The 25,609-nt window shown below is 44.7% G+C and overlaps 1 long non-coding RNA gene across 7 annotated transcripts; it reads left to right on the top strand.

Annotated features, from left to right (window-relative positions):
• Window positions 1-3,804: 3,804 nt before the first annotated feature.
• LOC132395811 (uncharacterized) lies at window positions 3,805-25,587 on the top strand. Of its 7 annotated transcripts, XR_009512752.1 has the most exons (4): window positions 3,805-3,973; window positions 11,021-11,071; window positions 23,413-23,650; window positions 23,980-25,587. It is a non-coding gene; the product is annotated as an uncharacterized LOC132395811 (long non-coding RNA). The 7 variants fall into 7 exon arrangements; XR_009512748.1 differs by having other exon boundaries at window positions 23,413-25,587; XR_009512753.1 differs by having other exon boundaries at window positions 11,021-11,063; window positions 23,413-25,587.
• The last annotated feature ends 22 nt before the right edge of the window (window positions 25,588-25,609 follow it).

Here is a 25,609-nt window from a genome sequence, read left to right on the forward strand (position 1 = left end):
TCTCACAGCATCGATGTGTGTAGTGAGGTCTGCAATGTCCATGCGGTGTTCCTGCCCATGCCGATCTCTAATTCTCTCATCTTACAGGTAATAAATTTTCCTGCAATGGGGAAATATCTCTGTCTGATTCTCTCCATCGATCTAATTTTCTATCTTCCATCTATTTTTCTGTTCATTTGACCTTCACAAATATGCACACGTTCACAGGATCACACACACACACACACACACACACGTCCCTTAGTTTTAGTTTTTTTCAGTTTTTTTCACTTTTTCATATATTCTGCGCTTAACTTTTCACTGCTCACTTAAGGTACTCGGGAATATTTATTGAAATTCATGCGAAGCGCGAACTGGATTTTTAGGAAGAATTTTGATAACGTTCTCCAAATTAGGCGACGTCATGGTGGCAAGAAACAGAGATTGTCGTGGTTTCTTGAAATACCCAGGAGACGCAGAAGGTTCTTCGAGAAGTTTAAGCCTTTATTTGCAAACAAAAGCTAAGACAATTAATGAGCGTGTCACTAATTGTCTGCTGAGCCCTAGTTCACAGTATTCTTTATAGTAATTTCTTATCTTAGTCGCATTAGCATACCCTCGTCTCCTATCTCAGTTACATTAGCATACCCTATCCTCTTGCAACGCTTATCACCAGCACACCAGCTTCTCGATTCACCATCAATATTTCTGCTCAGAAGCCCATACTTGCTCTAGTCTACTCCCTGGAACAAGTGTCCCCCTTCCTGGCCATGACTGGTCCCCATACCATCACACCACTCCATGATCCCGTCTACCACCGTTATCTCCACATGCTTACTTTCTCTGTTAGCTACATTCTCAAGGCACTGATGTGTTCAATAGTACAGAGACAATACGGAAATTTCATTCTGGCTAATAAGTTGGATACATAGTAAATATAAGGCTGGTTACATAGTTTTGGTTACGCAGCAAACAACGCAACTTAATTCTCCAATAAGATCCAAGGGAACTTGGCTTTGTGGATACCGAAATGACTTGACCACAGAAGGCAGAGGGTGGTGGTAGAGTGAGCATATTCTCTCTGGAAGTCAGTACCCAGGAGTGTTCTGAACCGATCTGTTCCAACAACCCTGTTATTTTTACTTCACTCAGAAGGTGATGTGAATGTGGATGCAGGTTCAAATGCAGCATTGAAGAGAAGTTTGTGTGGGTACATGGATAAGGGAGGTATTGACATCTAGAGTCTGGACGTGTCTAAGCAGAGAATGGCACAAACCAGATGGGCCAAAAGCCCTGTTTCTGTACTGTAAGAGAATGAATTACATTGTGCATCCTACACAAGTTCATTTCCCAGGAGACTTAATTCACTCCAATGAAATGTTCTGGAAAACTGTAAATACAAGACACACTCAATAGATAAAGAATATCTGTGGAGAGGAACAAAATTAATGCTTCAGCTCCAACTCCCTGTGTCGGAATAGCTTCAAACAATTTCTGATTTGATTTCAGGTCTCCAGCATCTTGAATGTTTCTTTAACTTCCAACTGCTCACTGATAGGCGACAGTGAGTCAGAATTTCCAAACACGGTGAGGATACTGAACCTGAGATAGATCAGTGATGAAGCAAACGCTGAACAGCTCACTCCAGGTACTCACTACCTCTGTGTATTGAGATTACCTCGCAGGTATATTTGAACTTCCTGCTCTTTTCTATCTGTGGCCATTCAGCCCCTCTAACCATCAACAAGATGGCGGCTGCTCTCCCATCTCAGCCACATGTTTCTGCCCGATCCTCATTTCCTCGATCCCTTCAGTCTCCACACATCTGCCAGCCTCTGTTTTATGTGAAGATGATCACAGAGTCTTCACCGCCCTCTGTGGTGGGGATCTACAGACATTCACCACCCTTGGAGTGAAGGCATTTCCCCTCATCTCAGTCCCAGACAGTCCACCCCCTTTTTCAGAGACTGGGTTCGCTGGTTCAACCGGTAATGATGTTGTGCATTTCAATGTGTTCACCTCTCAGTCCCCGATTCTCCAAATGAAAGGGTTATCGCATTTGAACTTTTTTCATATGAATATGCCACCACTCCGGGGATCAATCCAGTGAATCTTCATTGCACTCTCTATAACAAATACTCTCTAACCTCTTTGTTAATCCTCTATGGAATTAATTTCCATCTTCTGCAGCCCCATGTTGCCCCAACTACTCACCTCCCACCCCCGTCACTATTTCCACTTTCCCACCTCCACCCTCACCTGGATCCACCTCTCACTCCCCAGCTCTTGCCCCATCCCCACCCCTCACCTCTTTTCTCTATTTCCCGTCCACTCTCAGTCCAGAGGGAGGGTCTCAGCCTGAAATGTTGATGGTCCATTTCCCTCTACAGATGCTGCCCAACCCACTGAGTTCCTCCAGCAGTTTGTTCTTTGGTCTGTATAACCTGTATGGGGAGCGGGATTTTACACCATATTCCAGATACCATCTCAACAAAGCCCAAATAATTGTCACTTCGCCCGGATCATTGGCCTCGCTTGCAGGTCAACAGTCTGCTGGTGTTTGACCCCAATGCAGGGATAGAACAACCAGAAGACAGCAGAAGAAAGCCCGGAGAAATACAGCCATAGTTGCCATCACTACCACCAGCACTACCACATATACATGTCCCACCTGCAATAGAACTTGTGGATCCAGGATAGGGCTGTACAGTCATCAAAGATCTCACTGTTAAAGGAGTGGACAACCAAAGAAGAAGGTGAATCCCTCTGTTCGCCACCACTGTGGGCTCAGATGAGCCTCACTTGTCCCCACTGGGACAAACATCCTGTCCGCCCCCTGTCACACCATCCTCATCCTTTCAATAAAATCCACCCCCCCCCCCCCGACTCTCCAGGAGGCGCACATGGCATGAGACACACTTTAGCTTCGCTCCATTCCTTTTACTTTTACCTGTAATCACCCTTAACTGCCTTATTTATACCAACACTAAAGTGGTTTATATTGCAGATATGTTTTTTGAGCTTTAATTTTAATTTGCTGAGCACGAGGAGCTAAAGACGGGAAAGATTCTAACGGCAACGGAAAAAAAAAGATGGTGACGCTAAACCATCTAAGCAAGTCCCTCTAACTTTAGATGTAATTTTGAAGCTTCTAGATGAAAAACTGAAGGCAAAACTCAGCCAAAAATTCTCCACGCTCGAAGGAATTTTAAAGACGGTTGAAGATAGTATCAAACCGTTTGGACCTGAATTTGAACACCAACAAACAAGAATTTCAGAACTTGATGAAGCCGCTCGCCTGAGAGATTGTAAAATTGAAACTCTGGTACAAAAGTTATCTTTGACCTCTGAAGTGTTGGAACGTTATAAATCCAAAGTTATCGATCTCGGAGACAGAATCTACGGATAACTGGGAGACATCGAGAAGGGTGATCCTATTGAGTACTTTTCTCAAAATTCACCCCCTCTCCCTCCACGGAGAACCAGGATCGAACCAACGGTCTCCTCCTGCCACCCAGCGATACATCAGACTCCGGCCACAGGAGACACTTCACCAACACCCCCAACTTCCCTCGGAGGAAAATGGAAATAAATCAAAAAACAGGATATTTCCTTTGAGATTTGTCCCTCCCTGACGGGATTTAGGCGCTGCAGCGGGAGACGAACTCAGTGGGGGTGATGCCCTCTCGGCTTGTCCGCTTCCGTTATTAGTTGTAACCAGTGATTGACATTCCAACGCACCAATGGGAATAAGGCAGCTTCTGAACCGTTGGCTGTCAGCAGTGGGGGAGGGGTGGTCACGTGATTATTAGCTCAGCCGTTAAACCGACCAAGCTCGAGCTCACCAGCGCGTGGGTGACGGAAGACACTGTGCACTTCATGGCAGATCTCGGTGTGGGGAGCCCATGTGTGACGTCAGGCGCATTGGTGGGTGACATCACCTGTGGGAGAGCGCTCGCATTTCACCATTCAGGGCCCCAGACAGTCCTTCCAGGTGAGGTAACACTTCACCTGTGAGTTGGTTGTATGGTTGGTGAGTGTGTCCGGTGCTCTTGGTGTGGCCTTCTATCTGTTGGGGAGACCTGACGCAGACTGGGAGACCGTTTCACTGAACACCTATGCTCTGTCCGCCAGAGAAAGCAGGATCTCCCAGTGGCCACACATTTTAATTCCACGTCCCATTCCCATTCTGATATGTCTATCCATGGCCTCCTCTGCTGTCAAGATGAAGCTACACTCAGGTTGGAGGAACAACACCTTATATTCCATCTGGATAGCCTCCAACCTGATGCCATGAACATTGATTTCTCTAACTTCTGTTAATGCCCCTCCTCCTCTTCTTACCCCATCCCTGATTTATTCCTCCCTCCTTTTTTTCTTTCTTTCTGCCCATCACTCTGCCTGTTCTCCATCTCCCTCCGGTGCTGCCCTCCCCCTTTCTCCCTAGGACTCCCATCCCATGATCCTTTCCCTTCTCCAGCTCTGTATCCCTTTTGCCAATCACCTTTCCACCTTGTCTATAGGCCTCAGGTACCAATTTGTAAGCCCGGAGAATGGCCTCCTTTACTTCAGCAAAATTCTCCGCTTCTCCCTCCTCCAGGGACAGCGCCGCATATGCTCGTTGGGCCTTCCCCTTTAACACACTTTGTAACAACGCCACCCACTGCTCTTTTGGCCACTTCTGATATTTACTGTCACCTTTTCAAAAAGCAAGAAATAACTATCGACATCTGTCTCCTCGAACGGGGGTACCAATCTCAACTCCCTACTAACATTAAACCGCTCCGCTCGGTCTAACTCTTGATCTCTTCGCTCGTTCCTTACCTTCTCCATCTCCCAGTCATGTTGCCTCTGTTTCTCTTTCTCGGCTGCTTCTAGCTCCGTTAGCTGAATTTCATGCTGTCTTTGCCTCTCAGCTTGGTCCTGCTCCCTTTCCACCTCTAACCTCTTTAGTTGGAGCTCATGGTCCCGTGTCACCTCTAGCTCCTTTAGGTGAAACGCCTGCTCCCTTTCTCTCTCTCTCTCAACTCTTTCTTTCTCTCTCTCAGCCGCTTCCAGCTCTTTTAACTTAATTTCATGTTCCAGCCTTAATTTCTCCATCCCTAACTGAACCGTCCCACTTGATGGTACCTTTTCAGGGATATCTTCCAATACCTCATCTTCAACCACATTCTTCCCAACGTAATACTGAGTTATGGCCCTTCGCACCTCCCACTTTTTTCATGGACGACTTCACTTCTGCGAGGTTCAACCCCTTCGCCAAATTTAACAATTCTGATTTGGTGGCCGCCTCTAGCGCCCCTACAGTCGGGTTTTTCATAAACTCACCCACGTCCATCTTTGCTGGTTTCCCGTCTGGCTACCCACGTAACCAGATTCAAGTTTTGGACTACAAGCCCGATTCACTAGCCTCCCAATTTGGTGTCAAATCCCGACACGAGAAACCCCAAGTTGTTACGTATCCCGTAACTGGATAACTCACCAGCAAAGATAGAGAGGTCCGTTGGAGTCTGATGGCACTATTTTCGAACGTTTTAATCATAAAAGGGGGGGGGGGCACAAAAGTAAGGTTAATACAAACATTCAGAACATATACATCGGCAAAACTCAATCTAAAGCGCGGTTATAGCAATAATCATCATTAAGAAATAATCTCGACTGTTGTCTAGGGGATAATATATTGTCCGTTGGAAATATAAAAGTCACTCAGAAGTCTGCAGCCTTCAGTCTTTTTGGGGAATCGCTGGGTTTCACGTTTTTCAGAGAGAGTGAGGAGAAACGACAAAACTTGCCTTTGACGAAAAAACGGGAAAAACTTTGTCTTTGATGAAGCAACACCGTTGAATCAGAGGAGCGTTGTTTCCCTGTTATTAGTTCGAAGTCCTTCTCGGTATTATCAGCCACCTGCTCCCCAGGCAGAGAAGTTACTTTTGTGCCATCAAAAGCATGTGGCTTTTGACTGGCTTCCAGCTATCACGGGAGCGTTGAGCGATCAAATCCTTCTTGTGCGTCTCTCTGGGGTACCGCCTTTTGCAGTCCCCTTTTATCTTGACTTGCGGAGTTGTAGATGTCCATCAAAGTAGGGTGATGCAATCCCCACCCCCACATTGCCTGAGGGTGTCCATATCCGTGGTAGCTGTCACGTAGCAGGGTCATGCTCTCAGCACAGGTGTCTCTAAGAGCCATGGCCAAAACCGTTACATTGTCTCTCATTTGCCTGGGTCCGAGACCTGAATTAATAGTGCTCTTGCGATTCTCCGGAAGGAGGGGCTGCTCCCGCCCCTTCGGCCCCTCAGAGCTGTGGTACATTCATAACACCAGCATCTGCAGATTTCCTCATGTTTGCATTTTCAAATTCACTATTGCAAAGCCTCTGCCAGTGCTGCCTACACTGAAGAAGTTTAAATCTTCTCTTCGATGGGAGTTCAGTGAAACCCTCTCTCACTGCTCCCCATCTATAACTTCTTTGGCCCTTCAACTTTGTGATCATATTTTGGCCCAGACCCACTATTACAGCCATATATCCTTCCCTGGAAGGTGTCTCTGCCACCAACTGACTCCAGTTGGCTTCAGAATTTGTTTTCAAGCTTCTCAATTTGGACCTTCTGAGGATCCCAGGTACTCACATTCAAATAGCTCTGTCTCCCGTTGTTTCTCCCATGGAGCTCTGAGGGTGATAATCTCCTCCATGAGGAGGTACCTGGTGTCCCTATCATAATCTCTTCCATGCCTTCGGGACACTTACTTCGCTGTTTGTAATGGACATGTCCGTTATTTCATCCTCCGTCGGATCCATGCGTACAATCGCTGTTTCTTTGATTTTGTCACGTCCTGCAAAGATCGCAAGATCTTCTGTCTGCAGACCCCAGAGCCTGCCGGCTCCGTCACTAGCAGGCATGAACTTCAGATTACTGCCCTGACCGTTGATCTCAGCTGCTCCAGCAACCCGGGGCATATTCAAAACCCAGACTCCAGCGCCATCAATGCAGGTTCCAATGACCATGGACACCTTCAAAGTGATTGTGCAGCCTCCAGCTGCAACTCCAGCCTTGAACTCCAGGCCAGGTCTTAACATTCAGCTATTTTGACTGCTGTCTCCCCTTCCCCCCCCCACCACTCTACAATCCCCTCTCCCTTAGATCCCATCATCAGCTAATGGGCCCTCAGAGGCTCCATCTTCCTCTCACCCCTACCCTCCCCTTTCCACTGACACCACCAGCCTCCCTCCTCCCTCTGATCCCAGCTCTCATCCATGCCGGGTCTTTACCATCCCCTTCAACCACCAACTCTCTGTCCTCAGTAAGGACCTCACCTTTGTCCCCCTTCACCCACACATCAGCGAGTTCCACGTTCGCTGTGACGCTGAACTCTTCTTCTGCCGGCTCTGTCTTTGAGCCTACTTTTTCGGCAAGGACTCTCCCACCCCCACCGATGATCCCTTCTCCCGTCTTCAACCCTCCTTCTCTTCATGGACATCCTGCTCTGGTCTTCTGCCTGCTCTGGATCTCTTTATTGGTAACTGCTGACGGGACATCAACCATCTTGACTTCACCACACCTTGTTCCAATTCCAACTTCAGTCCTTCCAAACGCTCTGTTCTCCACTCCTTCTGCACCAATCCCAACCTCACTATAAAACCCGCTGATAAGGGGGCGCTGTTTAGTCTGACGTACTAACTTCTACCTTGCTGAGGCACAGCAACAACTCGCTGATACCTCCTTTTATTTACCCCTCGATCATGACCCCACTAAGGAGCACCGGGCCACTGTTTCCCACATCATCACCAACCTTATCTCTGGGGATCTTCAATCCACTGTCACCAACCTCATAGTTACCACACCCTGCACTTCCTGTCTCTACCTCCTACCCAAGATTCACAAACCTGCCTGTCCAGGTAGACCCATTGTCTCAGCTTGCTTCTGCCCCACCAAACACATTTCTGCATACATTGACACTGTTTTATCCCACCTTGTTCAATCCCTTCCCACCTATGTTCCCTATGTTCGTGACACTTCTCATGCTTTGAATTTGTTCAATGATTTTAAGTTCCCTGGCCCCCACTGCCTTATTTTCACCATGGACGTCCAGTCTCTATATATCTCCATCCCTCAACAGGAAGGTCTGAAAGTTCTCCACTTCTTTTTGGATTCCAGACCTAACCAAATCCCCTCTACCACCGCTCTCCTCCGTCTAGCAGAATTAATTCTTACTCTCAATAATTTCTCCTTTAGCTCCTCCCACTTCCTCCAAACCAAGGGTGTAGCCATGGGCACCCTTATGGGTCCCAGTTATGCCTGCCTTTTTGTTGGCTTTGTGGAACAGTCCATGTTCTAAGTTGATATGTGTATCCGTCCCCTTCTTTTCCTTCGCTACACCGACGACAGCATTGATGCTGCCTCCTGCACGCATGCTGAGCTCATTGACTTCATTAACTATGCCTCCAACTTTCACCCTGTCCTCAAATTTACCTGGTCCATTTCCAACACCTCCCTCCCCTTTCTTGATCTTTCTGTCTCCATCTCTGGAGACGGCTTATCTACTGATATCTACTATAAGCCTACAGACTCTCACAGCTATCTGGACTATTCCTCTTCCCACCCTGTCTCTTGCAAAGATGCCATCCCCCTTTCACAATTCTTCTGACTCCGCCACATCTGCTCTCAGGATGAGGCTTTTCATTTCAGGACAAAGGCGACATCTTCCTTTTTTAAACAAAGGGGCTTCCCTTCCTCAACTATCAACTCTGCTTTCAAACGCATCTCTCCCATTTCATGCACATCTGCTCTCACCCCATCTGCCCGCCACCCAACTCAATAGGGATCCCCTTGTCCTCACCTACCACCCCACCAGCCTCCAGGTCCAACATATAATTCTCCGTAACTTCTGTCACCTCCAATAGGATCCCACTACCAAGCACGTCTTTCCCTCCCCCCCCCCCCCCCCCGCAGGGACTGCTCCTTATGAGACTCCCTTGTCCATTCTTTCCCCCCCATCCATTCCCACTGATATCCCTCCAGGCACTTATCCTTGTAAGTGGAACAAGTGCTACACCTACCCTTACACTTCCTCCCTCACCACCATTCTGGACCCCAGACAGTCCTTCCAGGTGAGGTGACACTTCACCTATGAGTCAGCCGGTGTGGTATACTGCATCCAGTGCTCCCAGTGTGGCCTTTTATATATTGGTGAGACCCGTCGCAGACTGGGAAACCGTTTTGCTGAACACCTATGCTCTGCCTGCCAGAGAAAGCAGGATCTCCCAGTGGCCACACATTTTAATTCCACGTCCCATTCCCATTCTGATATCTCTATCCATGGCCTCCTCTACTGTCAAGATGAAGCCACACTCAGGTTGGAGGAACAACACCTTATATTCCATCTGGGTAGCCTCCAACCTGATGGCATGTACATTGATTTCTCTGATGCCCCTCCTCCCCTTCTTACCCTATCCCTGATTTATTTATTTACCCCTCTTTTTTTTCTCTCTTTGCTACGAGGGGGGAGAATGTGTAGGACCTGGTTTACACAAACATCCCCAGCGCGTACCGGGCGGAGCACCGCCCCCACCTCGATTACTCAGACCACATCTCTGTTATGCTAATTCCAGCATACAGACCGCTCGTCAAGCGCTCTAGACCAGTTCAGAAGCAGGTGAAAACCTGGCCAGCTGGCCTGCTCTTCAAGACTGCTTTGAGCACACTGACTGGCACATGTTCAGGGAGGCTGCAACTGATGGCGACACTACCAACTTAGAGGAGTACACAGCATCAGTGACCAGCTACATCAGAAAGTGCATTGATGATGTCACTCTGTCCAAGATCATCACTATACGTGCCAACCAGAAGCCATGAATGACCGCAGAGGTGCGTGCACTGCTGAGGTCCCGCGACTCCGCCTTCAGAGCAGGCGACAAGGCAGCTCTAACAACGGCAAGGGCCAAACTATCCTGGGCCATCAGAGGGGCAAAGCGTGCACACACCCAGTGAATCCACAGCCACTTCCAGGACAGCAACGGCACACGGCGCATGTGGAAGGGCATCCAGGACATCACCAATTACCACACAACATCATCTGACTGTGCGGGTGATGCCTCCTTCTCAGATGCGCTGAATAACTTCTACGCCAGTTTTAAGGTGGAAAATGATGTGGTGGCGAAGAAGTCCACCCCTCCTCTGAATGACCAGGTGCTGTGTCTCACTGTGCCCGACATGAGAAGAACCCTGTGCAGGGTCAACCCACGGAAGGCTGCTGGACCAGACAACATCCCTGGTAGAGTGCTCAGAGGATGTGCAGACCAGCTAGCAGATGTTCTCATTGATATCTTTAACATTTCCCTCAGCAGCGCCACTGTTCCAACGTGCCTCAAGGCTGACACCATTGTCCCCGTGCCAAAGAAATCTTCAGTGTCCTGTCTGAATGACTACTGTCCCGTTGCACTCACATCCATCATCATGAAGTATTTCGAGAGGCTTGTCATAAGGCATATCAAGACTCTGCTGCCCCCGTCACTGGACCCCCTGCAGTTTTCATACCGTCCCAACTGCTTAACAGATGATGCCATTGCCATCACCCTCCACCTGGCCCTAACCCACCTGGACAAAAAAGACACATTCGTTCAGATGCTGTTCATAGACTTCAGTTCAGCATTCAACACAATCATCCCTCAGAAATTGATTGGAAAGCTGAGCCGACTGGTCCTGAACACCTCCCTCTGCAACTGGATCCTAGACTTCCTGACTGGGAGACCTCAGTTGGTCTGGATTGGGAGCAGCATCTCCAACACTATCACACTAAGCACGGGGGCTCCCCAGGGCTGTGTTCTCAGTCCACTGCTGTTCACTCTGCTGACCCATGACTGTGCTGCAACACACAGCTCAAAACACATCATCAGGTTTGCCGATGACACGACCTTGGTGGGTCTCATCAGCAAGAACGACGAGTCAACTTACAGGGTTTTGACCAGCAAACCATTGTCCGGGGTGGAGGGGTACAGGAGCTGCCTGACAGATCATTTTAATTATATTTTTTTATAATCTCACAGATGTTGACTGAGGAAGAGGCTTGTTGAGGGAGGATACCCGGAGGTGAGCAGGTGAGACACGATATCAGGAGAGTGACAGTGATGTTGGTTCCTGTGTCACGGGTACAGACTGTTGTCTCATGTGAGGAGTTTATGTGGAGATGCAGCTTCCCTGGAGGTGGACACACCAATAGGTGGAACCAGCTGTGGGAAGACATGGTCTGTCAGGTCTGAGGACAAGCTGAATGTACCATATCCTTCAGACTGAATCAGAAAACCATTCTGAGGGTATTTGAAATGTCAAAATCAGGGGAGATGTGATCGCATGTGCAGAGGGCAGGGGTTGTGTCTCATCAGACCCTCAGTGAGATGGTTCAAGATACAATGTGTAGGGATGAAAGCAGAGTGTATGGGGCCGGATTTAATCACTGATTCTGACACAGTGAGAGGGTTAGCTTTCCTGTAAGGAAACAAGATTAATGGAAAAAGACACAGGAACTTCATCAATTGCCAGTTGTTTAGCAGAAGTGACCAATCTGTATGTTACCTTGACAGAAACAGATATTCACAGTGATGACAAAGAGGTTCAGTCTGGTTTATTTCAGGTTCGAGCGGGGTGTGGAGTTTTGAAATCAATGCCTTGTGGTGCCACTATTGTTAGTTTAGCATGTCCGGAGTGGTGGATCACACCTTGACCGGCCATACCTGTTCTGACCATCCCTTACTGTCTACACTGGTCCCATTTACCTGCACTTGGTTCATAGCCAACTGTATCTCGGCAGTTTCAATGCTCATCCACTTTGTAATGTTGTGAAGGGACCTGCCTCCACCACCACCTCGGGCAGTGTATTCCCGATTTCAACTACCTTCTGAGTGAAAAATCTCTTCCTCAGAGCCTCTTCATCCTCTGCTTAAATCTCTGCTCTCTGACGTTTGACACCTCTGACCCAGGATCATGGCCTATGTAGGCATGTTGCTGCTTGTCATCTATATCAATAGTTTGGTTGAGAATGTCCAGGGTTCGTAACTTATTCAAAATAATTTTATTCAATGATAGTAAGTATAAACACTCCCCTCTGTTTCCTTCTCTCACTTGACCTACTTCTACCTCTATGGATGTCTGCCTCCTCCCGCAACTTCCCACTCCCCACCCGCCTTCCCTCTCCACACAGTGTTCCCCGACCCTCTGGAGGTCATAGGTTAAGGGTGAGAGATGAAATATCTGAGGGGAACCTCAAGGGGAAGCTTCTTCACATTGCTTGGTGAGAGCAGAACAAGCTGACCTTGGAAGTGGAAGATGTAAGCTTGATTTCACCACATCAGAAATTCTGATAAGTACAGAATGGGGTGTATGGAGGACTACGATGCAGGCAGTTGGGACGAGGCTCCAACCTGAAGGCCTGAATATCAATTTCACTTTCCATTACATTCATGATAACATCATAGTTACAGAACCTTGAAGGTGAATGGCCAGAGATTAGAAGGAATAGTGATGGGCAGTGATTTTTTTTTTACTGGAAAGTGAAATTGATATTCAGGCCTTCAGGTTGGAATATGATGTGTTTCTCTTCGACCCTGAGGCTGACAAGTTGAGCAACTCCAGCCATTGCTATTCTCTCATCATCCCTGCTAGTGTCCCCATCCAATCAACTTTGGTGAGCTCTTCTCCCGTCCTTCTGCTATGTACCCGTGGGTATCTTGAGCCTGTCACATGACCATGATGTAATTAAGGCTATGCTGGGCATGATATAATGGTCTTGTGATGGTAGAGTGACATAATTTTCCTGCCAGTGAGAGGTCATGTGACAGTTTTTTTTCAACAGGGTATAAAAGGAGAACCCCTCCCTGTGATGTGGGGCAGTTCATGGTTGAATTCATCAGTGACTCCGTTGCACTGCATATTTGATGTTATGACGCAGTTTTGTTTTAAAGTGGAGTTTTACGTTCTGCCTTAAGTCTCAAAGGTTATTGGAGTTTTGCTACAATAATGCCATTTCAGTCCAGTCGGAGAGTGAAGATTTATCAAAGTTCAGGAAGCTGGAGGATCAAGGAAAGTTGATGTCGGCGGTAAAACTAGTTTGACCTTTAATTAATCTTCGTGCAAGGAATTAGTAACTTGTGCCCAAGATAACTCCTGCTTTGTCAAAAGAGCAGGAAGAGTTGGATGCAGAGCTTCACCAAGGAAAGGTCAGTGCCTTTAAGCTGTTTTATTTCTTTCAGTCGTAAATACTTAGGCTGGAATCAGCAATAACGTCACTAAGGAATTTATTACTCCAAGGAACGTCTCTCCTAACTGACTGTAAATCATTTTGGACTTCTTTGCAATACTACTTTAAAGAACTGTGTTGGCATTTCTCACTTTAAGAACTGTTTGGTTTGCCGTATAGCAGCCGACTTCCGGTTAAGTTAGTCATTCATTTACTTTTGGGGTATTTTTAGCAGTGTTTAATAAATGTTTTATTTGTTCTAAGAAACCTGTCTCAATTCTATATTCATTGTTGCTGGATCGTAACACTCTGTAGTTCCCCTCACTCCACTAATAATGATGCATCTTGTTGTACCTTTCCCATCGCAATGTGCAGGGTGAATTCTAACATGTTATGATCATTGCGTCCACGTTTCCTTTACCATAAGTTCCCTAAATTTGGTTCATTACACAACACCCAATCCAGAATTAACTTCTCCCTAGTGGGCAAAATTACAAGCTGTTCTAAAAGGCATCTCATTGGTATTTTCCAAATTCCCTCTCTTGAGAGCAAGCACCAACCTGATTTTCATAATCTACATCCACCCATCCCGCTCATGGACCATTTGTCTCACTCCCATTGGGGGGTAGACTACGCAGCATCCTCACCAAGACTACCAGCCTCTGGGACCGCTATTTTTCTGAAACAGTAAGGCTGAGAAATACCTCTATCCACTCAGCCCACTTCCACACCACCAAACACCTCTACTTTATTATTTCCTGTCTGTCATTTTAATTGCAGGCATCCTATGCTGAACATCACTGTTTGGACATACAATCAATCTGTGCACAGTATATAAGCTGTGGATATACGTACGTTTTTACTATTGTGTTTTTGTGCTGCATTGGAGCCGGAGTAATAATCATTTCAATCTCATTTACACTTTTTTGCTGGAAATGGATTTAAACAACCTTGAATCTTGAAAAAACATTTCAGCAGGCTGCAGTGTCACATTTCTGTCTCTCAGCATTATTGCGGCAGAGCGCTTCCTCGTGACAATGGAGTCCACAAATTAGGGGGTACCGTTTTATGGCAAATCACCACCAAGTGGAAGTGTTGGCCATAAAAGAGAGAGGTTTACAATGATAAGGAGTGTAGTTGGCTGGAAGCCAACTCTGCAAGAGGATGAAGTGCTAGACCTGCCCCAAACCACTCTTGTCACCACTAGTCAGGATCCCAAACAGTCCTTCTACCTGAAGCAACTTTACAACATCGTGACTGTTGGGGTCACCTACTGTTTCCAGTTTTCCAGGTGTGGCCTCCTCTACATTCGTGAGACCCGATGTAGTCTCTGCATTCTGTCTCAATGAGTTTCTGCAGATGTTGGAGATGCAGAGTAACGTACACAAAATGTTGGAGGAAGTCAGGAGGTCAGGTAGCTTCTGTAGAGGGGGTTAAAGCAAATAGAGATTTCCTGCTGAGACTCATCATCAGGACTGGAACTGGCGAGAAGCCGGAATAAGATGGTGTGGGGATTGGAAAGAGTCCAAGCTGATAGATGAAAGGTGAAGCCAGATAAGAGTGAAGACCCTATCGTATCTACTTCCGGCAGTCGTTGCCAGCAGCACATTCCACGCTCTCACCACTATGCATAAAAAAAATTACCCAACATCTCCTCTGTACCTACTCCCAAGCACCTTAAACCAGTGCCCTCTTGTGGCAGCCATTTCAGCCCTAGGAAAAGCCTCTGACTATCCACACGACAAATGCCTCTCATCATCTTATACACCTCTATCTGGTCACTTTTCATCCTCTGTCACTCCAAGGAGAAAAGTCCAAGTTTACTCAACTGCACGCACTCCCCATTTCTGCACACTCATGGTTTGGAACACCTGCATAATGTCAGCCTCAATCTCCTGCACTTCATGGTGTGAAGTCCAAACCTGCCCAATATCTCTCCAGAACTCAGAGCCTCGAGTACTGGCAGCATTCTCGTAAATCTCCACTACACGTGTTCCAGCTTAACGTCCTTTCTCCTATAGCAGAACGACCAGAACTGAATATGATAATCCAGGTGCAGATACCCTAACAACACTCTAACCCTAATGCAACCTCATTAGCTTCTTCTTCAGACCATGAGATATGAGACAAAGGCTGCTCAGCCAATCGATCTGCATCGCCATTCCTTCGTGTCCAATTGACTACCTCCCTCAACCCCATTCTCCTGCCTTCCCCCCATAATCTTTGAACATCCATTTAAAACACATTCAATGACTTGGCCTCTACTCGTCCCTGGCAACGAATTCCAAAGATTTACTGCTCCCTGACTTCCTCATCTCTGCTCCTCAAACATTAACTCTTTAATTCCTTGAATCATGCTCGCAAACCTTCTCCAGACCCGCTCCAATACGAGTACATCTTTTTCTCAGATAGGAGGTTGGAAACTGCTTACAATACACCAAGAGCGATCTGACCAAATAGTTATAAAGCTACAGTATCACATCTTTGCTTTCATATGCTAACATTACAGTTGTCATCCTTAATCAACTCAATCTGCAGGCAAACCTTTAGGGACTCCTGCTCAAGGACTCCCAAGTACCTATGCACCTCTGATTTTTGAATTCTCTCCCATTTTTTTCTATGCCCTTATTCCTTCTACCATTTGTACATGACCGTACACTTGCATACACTGTATTTTATCTGCTACTTCGTTGCCTGTTCTCCAAACCTATTGAAGTGCTTCTGCAGACTCTCGCTTTGCTCTAAACTACCTGTCCCGTACCTATCTTTGTATCAACTGCAAAGTTCATCACCAAGGTATCAATTCTGTCACCAATAGCATTCAGATTTAACATGAAAAGATGCGGTCTCAATACTGACCCCTATGGAACACCACTTGTTACCGACAGCAAAAGAGAATTGCCCACATGGTTCTGTCTCTTTTTCCCATCAGTCAGCCAATCTTTAATCTGTACAAGTATCTTTCCTGTAATTCCATTAGCTGTGATCTTGTGCAGCCCCACGTGCAGCACCTTAGAAACATTGAAAACCTCCAACACAATACAGGCCCTTCGGCCCACAAAGCTCTGCCGAACATGCCCTTACCCTAGAAATACCTAGGCTTACCTATAGCCCTCTATTTCACTAAGCTCCATGTACCTATCCAGGAGACTCTTAAAAGACCCTATCATTTCTGCCTCAACCACCGCCGCTGGCAGTCAATTCCACACACTCACAACTCTATGCATAAAAAAAACTTACCCATGACATCTCCTCTGTACCTACTTCCAAGCACCTTAAAACTGCCCTCTCGTGTTAGCCATTTCAGTCCTGGGAAAATGCCTCTGTCTGTCCATAAGATCAATGCCTCTCATCCCAATACAACTCTATCAGGTCACATCTCATTCTCCATCGCTTCAAGGAGAAAAGGCTGAGTTCACTCAACCTATTCTCATAAGGTATGCTCCCAATCCAGGCAACATCCTTGTATATCCCCTCTGCGCCCTTCCTATGGTTTCCAAATCCTTCCTGTAGTGAGGTGACCAGAATTTAACAAATTACTCCGAGTGGGTTCTGACCAGGGTCCTATATAGCTGCAACGTTACCTCACAGGTCTTAGACTCAATCCCACGGAAGATCAATGCACCGTATGCCCTTTAACCACAGAGTCAACCTGTGTAGCAGCTTTGAGTGTCCTATGGATTCAGACCCCAAGATCCGTCTGATCCTCCACACTGTCAAGAGACTTTGCATTAATGCTATATTCTGGCACCATATTTGACCTAACAAAATAAAGTACCTCACACTTATCTGTGTTGAACTCCACCTGCCACTTCTCAGCCCAGTTCTGCATCCTATCAATATCCAGGTGTAACCTCCCGACAGCCCTCCACATTATCCACAACACCCCCAACCTTTGTGTCATCAGGAAACTTGCTAACTCATCCCTCCACTTCCTCATCCAGGTCATTTAAAAAAAATCACGAAGAGCAGGGGTCCCAGAGCAGATCCCTGAGGCACACCACTAGTCTGGATCCACAGAACAATGTCCCCTTGGATCCCATGCCTCCTTACTTTCTCAGTAAGCCTTGCATGGGGTACCTTGTTAAAGATTATCTGAAAATCCAAACAACATCCACTGCCCCTGCTTTATCTATCTTGCCTGTTATTTCCTCAAAATATTCCAAGGGATTTGTCACACACGATTTCCTCTGAAGGAATCCTGCTGAGTTTGGCCTATTTCACCATGCCTCCTCAACTACAGTACCCAAACAACTTGCCCCTAATACACTCGAACATATTCCTGACCACTGAGGTCAGTTTAACTCTCCTATAATTGCACTGGAAAACAAATTTTTCCATAAGTGTTGCTTCCTCAGAATTTTTTTTTGTTTATGATAGACTGTTTGAAGATGAACACAAATATAATTTCAGACTACTTGTATCACGTAGGAATTTGGAGAAGCATTAACTTTTATTGAATATAATGTGTTTAATTGCATAATGGCGCTGATACTTTGCAATAATTCAACTAAGTTAAAAATATTTTAATGATTTTCATTTGTACTCAGTGTCTGAGGCTTCTTGCTTAAGTGTCCAATAATAATTCACCAGCATTGGTGGATTGTAGTTGTCCTGGTATCTTTTCTCCATGACTGCAATGTCCTGGTGAAACCTTTCACCATGCTCGTCACTAACAGCACCAAGATTTGCAGGGAAGAAGTCTAAATGGGAATGCAGAAAATGAATCTATAGTGATATGTTACATTTCATGGTTTTATATGCTTGGAGCATGCTTTCAACCAGCTGCATGTAGTTTGGTGCTCTATAGATGCTGAAGAAAATTTCAACAACTTCCTTGAATGCCTTCCATGTGATTTTCTCCGGTCCCACTAGAAATTCTTCAAATTGCCTATCATTGATGACCTGTTTGATTTGTGGACCAACAAAAATGCTTTCCTTAATCCTGGCAGCAGTTATTCTGGAAAGCATCCGTCTCAAATACCAAAATCCATCATAGAATTTTTTGTGCCTGGTGATAGCAAATTCCATCCTTACAGTCTAATAACCTAATAATTATTACAAAGACCTGTCCTGCCATGCAGCAGCCATGCGACCTAAGCATGCCTGGACAAGATAGGAAACTTTCCAGCTTACATTGTAGGCAACATTTTAATTGACTTGAATTATGGATTGAATTAATAAACATAAGTGATTTCAAAAAATGGTGCGTGATAGAGAAATTTCATGGTGATTTTCATGATCAGTAGCCTAAAATTCATAAGATACACCTAAAGGTATTCAGGAAGCAAAATCTTTGTTGTTTCTTCTGCCTCCCTGAAAACATCTGAAAATCCAAGCAAGCGACATCCACTGCCTGTGCATTATCTATGTTGCCTGTTATTTCCTCAAACTATTCCGAGAGATTTGTCAGACACAATTTCCTCTAAAGGAAATTGCTGACTTTGGCCTACTTCATCATGCATCCCCAATTACAACAGAACCCAAGAAACTCACCCTTAATACACTCTAACATCTTCCTGATCACTGAGATCAGACTGCCTCCCTCTCTTCTTAAAGAGCGGAGTGACATTTGCAACTCTCTGCTCTGCCAGAACCGTTCTAAAATCTAGTGATTGGTGATAAATCATTACTCATTACTTTAAGAGAAAACTAATGGGGAACTTCTTCATTCAGATGCACAGAGAGAATATGCAACGAGCTGCCAGAGCAAGTGGCAGGGACAATCTCAACCTTTAAAAGAAGTTTGCTTAGGCCCATGGATAAGAAGGATATGGAGGGCTGTGGTTCAGGTGGAAGTTGTTGGAACTCGGCAGATTAATGCTTTGGCACGGACTAGATTGGCCAAATAGCATTTTCCTGTGGTGTAGTGTTCTATGACTCTAATGCCTTCACAATCTCTTTCTGAACCCTGGGGTGTTCACCGACTGGTCCAGGAGTGTTATCTACCTTCAGGCCTTTCAACTTCCAAAACAGTTTTTCTCCTTGGTAAAAGCATTTATCCTCACTTCTGCCCCAGATACTCCTGAATGTTCGGCATTTATGTTATAAATTTAATGTAGTGGGCGACTTCAATCTGCAGGAGAATTGGGAAAGTCAGATTTGTGTCTGATCTTAAGAGAGAGAATGTATTGAATGCTTGCGAAATGACTTTTTAGAGCAGCTGATGGTTGAGCCTACTCGGGCAACTGCTATCTTAGATTGGGTGTTGTGTAATAACCCAGATCTTATCAGGGAGGTTAATGCAAAAGGAATCATTAAAAGGCAGTGACCATAGTATGATTGAATTCCTTCTGCAATTTGTGAGGGAGAAGCAGGGGTCACATTCCTATTATCACAATGGAATAAAGGGAATTACAGAGGCATGAGAGAGGTGATTCCCCAGGTGGATTGGAGAAGGATACTGGTAGAGATGACACCAGAGCAGAAATGGCTGACGTTTCTGGGAGAAGTTCATAATGTACAGGATAGGTATATCCCACAGAAGTAGTTCTCAAACAGTAGGGCTAGGCTACCATGGCTGACAAAGTAAGTTAAGGACTGTATAAATGCCAAGGAAACTGTATATAAGGTAGCAAAAGTGAGTAGGAAGTTAGATAATTGGGTAGCTTTTAAAGTCCAACAACAGGGACTGAAAACAAAGCTATAAGAAGGAGAAAGGTGAGATAAGAGGGCAAAATGGACAATAATATAAACCAGTTATAAAAAATGTGAAAGGGAGGCGCCAGTTAATATTGGACCATTGGAAAATGATGCTCATGCGGTAGAAATGGGGAAGAGATGGTAGATGAACTTGATAGGTACTTTGCATCCATCTTTTCTGTGGAAGACACTGGCAGCGTGCCAGAGATCCGAGTCAGGGAGCAGGAGTGAGTGCCATTGCTATTACAAAGGAAAATGTGCTCGGCAAACTTAGGTTCTTAAAGCGGATAAGTCAACTGGACCAGATGGACTACTTCCAACAGTCCTGAGAGTGGCTGCTGAAGAGATAACAGATGCATTGGTTATGACCAGTCAAGAATCACTTGATTCTGGCATAGTCCTGGAGGACAGGAAGATTGCAAATGTCAATCTACTCTTTGAGAAGGGAGGAAGGCAAAAAAAGCAAATTATAACCTCATTGGCTGGGAAAGCATTTGAGTCTACTATATCAGATGAGGTTTTGGGGTACTAGGAGACTAATGAAAAAATAAGTCAGACAGCATAGCTTCTGTTGAGGGAAATCTGCCTCACAAGTCTGTTAGAGATCTTCGAGGAAGTAATAAGCAGGATAGACAAAATGAAAGGCGGTGGATATCATTTACTTGGATTTTCAGAAGGTATCTGATAAGGTGTCACACATGAGACAGATAAAAACAGGATATACAGGATAAAAATGAGAAAAAAAATCATTGGCATTAATGGAGGAATGGCTGACAGCCAAGAGGCAGTGAGTGGGAATAAAAGGAGCCTTTTCTGGTTGGCTAGCAGTGACTAGTGGTCTTCAGGGGTCAGTATTCGGTCCATTACTTTTCACATTGTTTGTCAATGATTTGGATAATGGAACTGATGGCTTTGTGACAAGGATTGCAGATGATACAAAGATAGGTGGAGATGTTCGTAGTGCTGAGGAAGAAATGTGATTGCAACAGGCCACAGACAGATTTGAAGAATGGGCAAAAAAGTGGCAGTTGGAATACAATTTTGGGAAATGTATGATAACGCATTTTAGCAAATGGAACAAGAGTGAACTATTATCCGATTGGGGAAAAGGCTCAAACAACAGAAGTACAGCAGGAAATATGAGTCCTTGGGCAAGACTCCCAGAAGGTTAATTTACAGGTTGAGTCTGTGGTAAAGAAGGTAAATGCAATGCTGGCATTAATTCAGTGAAGTAGAATATATAAGCAAGGAGATGATGCTGATACTTTATATGACACAACTTCAGCCACACTTAGAGTATCCTTAGACCCACATCTCAGAAAACATGTATTGTCATTAGAGAGGGTCCAGAGGATGTTCAAGAAGATGATTCCAGGAATGAAGGGGTTAAGATATGAGTAGCATTTGCCAGCCTTGGGCCTGTACTCCTGCACTGACCTGTTTAATAAATGCAGGTATTGGGGGGGGGGGGGGGTAAATCGCACTGAAACCCACCGAATGTGGAAAGGTCAAGATAGGGTGGATGAGGAGAGGACTTTTCGTATGGTGGGGGGTAGCGTAATAGAGGGCACAGCCTCAAAACTGAGGAGCGACTTTTTAGAGTAGTTAAGGAGGATTTTATTTATTCAGAGATCTGTGAATCTGTGGAATTCTCTGACACAGACGGCGGTGGGGTGCATTTAAGGCAGAAGCTAATAGTTTGCTGATCAGTCAGGGCACCTGAGAAGGCAGGTGCATAGGGTGAGTGAGAACCGGGATCAGCCATGATAGAACAGCGGAGCAGACTTGATGGGGCTGAATGGCCTAATTCTGCTCCCATGTCTTATGGTCTTATACTACTAGTGTGCTACACAGTGAAGTTTGACAAAATATTATGTTTGGCCACTATTTCTTTGCTCTATTACTAACTCGCCAGCATCATCTTCCAGCGATACAATATCAACTCTTGCTTCTATTTTACTCTTTATATATCTGAAAAAACTATTGATACTTAATATTATTGGCTCACTTACCTTAATTTTTCATCTTGTCTCTCCCATTTGTTTTTTTAGTTGTCTCTTGTTGGTTATGTCTCTTGTTGGTTATGTTGGTTATGTAAAATCCTCTAATTTCCCACAATTTTCTTGCTATATTATATGACCCCACTTTTGTTTTTGTCAGAAACAGGAGAAAAATCTGTGGATGATGGAAATTCAAGCAACACATACACAAAATGCTGGCAGCATATATGCGAAATAGTAAACAGTTGACATTTCGTGCCAAGACCCTTCATCAGGACTGGGGAAAAAAAAAAGATGAGACGCCAGAGGAAGAAGTTTGGGGGTTAAAGGGGTGGAAGAAGTGGTAGGTGATAGGTGAAGCTGGGAGGGGGGAGTAGTGAAGGAAAACACTTCCTAGGATATAATTTCCTAAACGGTTCTCGAAAGACCATTGCTAATGCCTCCACATCTCTTCAGCCACCTCTTTCAGATCTCTGGGGTGTACACCATCTGGTCCAGGTAACCTATTTACCTTCAGACTGTCTCTGTTTCTCCTGAGTAACCTTCTGACCACTAACATCTGGGACTTCCATATCCCTGCCAATATCTTCGACAGATAAGAGCCATGGACAATACTTATTCAGTTCATCTGCCATCACCTTGCACCCCCATCCCATTACTACCTCTCCAGCGTCATTTTTCAGTGGTCCAATATCCACTTCCACCTCTCTTTTACACTACATGTACCTGAAGAATAATTTGGTATCCTCTTTAATATTATTGGCTAGCTCACCTATGTATTCCATCTTTTCCTTCTTAATTATTTTAGTTTCATTCTGTTGGTTTTGAAAAGCTTCCCAATCCTCTAACTTCCTAGTAATTTTTGCTCCATGACTTCTCTTTGGTTTTTATGTTGTCTTTGATTTCTCTTTTCAGCTAAGGTTTTGTCACCTTACCTATACAATATTTCTTCCTCTTTGTGTATATCCTGTGCCTTCCGAATTGCTTCCAGAAATTCCAGCCATTGCTGCTCTGTTTTCATCCTTGCCCGTGTTCTTTTCAAACCAATTTTGACCAATTTTCCTCTCATGCCTCTCTAATTCTCTTTATTTCCACATCTGACTTTAGCTTCTCCTTCTCTAATGTCAGGGTGAATTTGATCATATTAAAATCACTTCCCCTAAGGGTTCTTTGAAATTAAGTGACCTAATTAATTCCAGTTCATTACTGCACCCAATCCAGAATAGTTGATCCCCAAGTGGGCTCAACCACGATCTGCTCTAGAAAAGCATTTTGTAGGCATTCTAGGAATTCCTCCTCTTGAGAACAACACCATCCTAAATTTCCCAATCACCTGCATGACAATCCCCCATGACTATTGTAACATTGCCCTTGTGGCACACATTTTCTATCTCCCATTATAATTTGTGGACCACATACTTACTACTGTTTGGAGGTATCCATACAATTCCCATCCGGGATTTTTGTTTTACATTTGCCGTTCCTTAATTCTACCCACAGATTCTTCACCTTCCAGCCCTGTGCCACTTCTTCCTAATGATTTTATTTAATATTTTACCAACAGAGCCACACAACCCCACTACCATCTTGTTCTTCGCTTGTCCTTTCAAGAAACATAAGTATCTGGGAAACAAGAGGACCTGCAGATGCTAGAAATCTAGAGAACTACACATAAAGTGCTGGAGCAGCTCAGCAAGTCAGACAGCATCTATGGATGGGAATCAACTTTTCAGGCCAAGACCCTTCATCGGGACTCTTGATACCGACATATCTTGAAAATCAACATGCGAAGAAAATAGAAGGTAATGCAAAATAGGAAAAACCTTTGACAAAATTTAGTTCAAGGCTTAAAAAACCAACCAGAGCTCAGCAGTTAAGAAATACAACAAAGGCAATAAACACTTACATCAATACCGATATTTACTTTATTTTTTACAAAAATATCTTGCTCCTGTTTCAATTAGTAAAATTTACAAAGTAAGAACTTTAGAAAACTTTAGAGAAGACTATTTATACTCAAACCCACTTAGATTAACACTACCTTGGACAGAAGGAGATAGAAAAATAACACACATGAAAAAACACAGTCAGAAAAAACTTCTAAATATATCTTTTCATCAAAAATGAACAGGATTCAGCACTCCATGTGAGTATATACAATCGTGGTAAGAAATACAGACCAGAAAACTTAAATGAGAGGCCAACTGAGAAAAATGAATCATCACTATGGAAGAAAACATTAACCAGTGGAATGAGTATGACCCTCCATGGGAGTCATCCCAATGATCTGAGTAGATGAGATGGTGACAAGGAGGCATTGAGCACCTGACTGAGAGTTGGAGACCTTTTCCCAGAAACAGAGGGGTCTCTTGCAGAAATACAGGACAAGGTGGTTAACAAAAGGGGAAAAAAAATCAAAAATACATGAAAAGACAATCAAATAAGGCAGTAAGTGCAGAAAATGGCAAGAGAAACTAGACACAATCCAACACATTCCAGGATCCTGCAGCAGTTTAACTCAATCTGATTACTTACAAAGGTACAATCAAGTGGCAAATATCACTTACAAAATCTTGCTATAAAATACAAACTCATGAATGCCCTTCACCACTTCATAAAGACACCATAAATTCAAGTCTGATCCAGCTTTAGAGACAAAATCTTACAAATTATAGAGAATCAAACATTATTACAGATAGGACAATGGAGAATAACCATCCAGATATATTACAGGATAAATATGCAGGAAGACGTCACTCAAAAGATAAAACCATTCCCAGCAAACACATGTGCCTCGACCACTGGAGCACCTCACCACAAGTATTGTTTGTGTCATCAGTCAGACAACCGAAAGATTTTCTCTGTCAATCAGCTTCCAAATGTTGCTACTCTGTCATTCGTTGCTACGCCCCACTCGTGATTCCCTTCTCGACTTCTTCGGTCTGCAGAAAATTCAAGGGAAACCTCTTCACTTACACTGTGGTGACTGTTTGGAACCCATCACCACAGGGAGAGCTAGAGATGAACAACAGGGGAGGATTTAAAAGGACTGCCAGAGAACAGAATCATTGGCAGGGTCCAGCTGCCCTGAGTTGACTCTCTACTGCACACCAGGTCTGTTATAAATTCACTAAGTATCGGAGACAGAGTTTAAAATAGAACTGAATTTAATTGTCTCATATCCAGAATATTAATCTCTGGTCCCATTAAAGGTGAATATGCAGCAGAAGAAACTCCTCCCATGCCCAGCGACGAGGGTGCAGAACTGGTGTGGTGAGCAGCAGCAATAATTGCAGAGTTCAGCACCAACAGTCACTCTCAAAATTGCATTCAGCAACGGTGATGGACAAATATCAGCATGCAGCTTATTGAAACTTTTTCCCCAGTGTGAACCCTGTAGTGGGTCACAAGTGCAACACGCTGTAAGATTTCACTGCTAATGTAATGGCCTCTCTGCAATGTTTCACTGCTGAGGTAATGGTTTCTCTGTAGCAGCAATGTTTAGGTTATGACTAGAGTTTGACTAGGTTATGACTAGACTAATGTTTAGGGTTTTGGAGAGCTATCCAATGACAGAAATGTTCTTTCTTGTGAGTCTGGAAGAGAGATTTCCATGGTCTTTTGCTGGGGAGAGATGAGAAGACGCAAATGGAGAGAGTGGGCCCTTTTTCTTTTTTTTGTTTTCTTTACTAACCCTATAGTCAAAGTAAGAATTATAAAGCTCAATCGTTTAATCACATATTGTGTACTGTTTGTAATTT

This window comes from Hypanus sabinus, chromosome 6 (genome assembly GCF_030144855.1).
Source record: "Hypanus sabinus isolate sHypSab1 chromosome 6, sHypSab1.hap1, whole genome shotgun sequence".
Taxonomy (NCBI): Eukaryota; Metazoa; Chordata; class Chondrichthyes; order Myliobatiformes; family Dasyatidae; genus Hypanus; species Hypanus sabinus.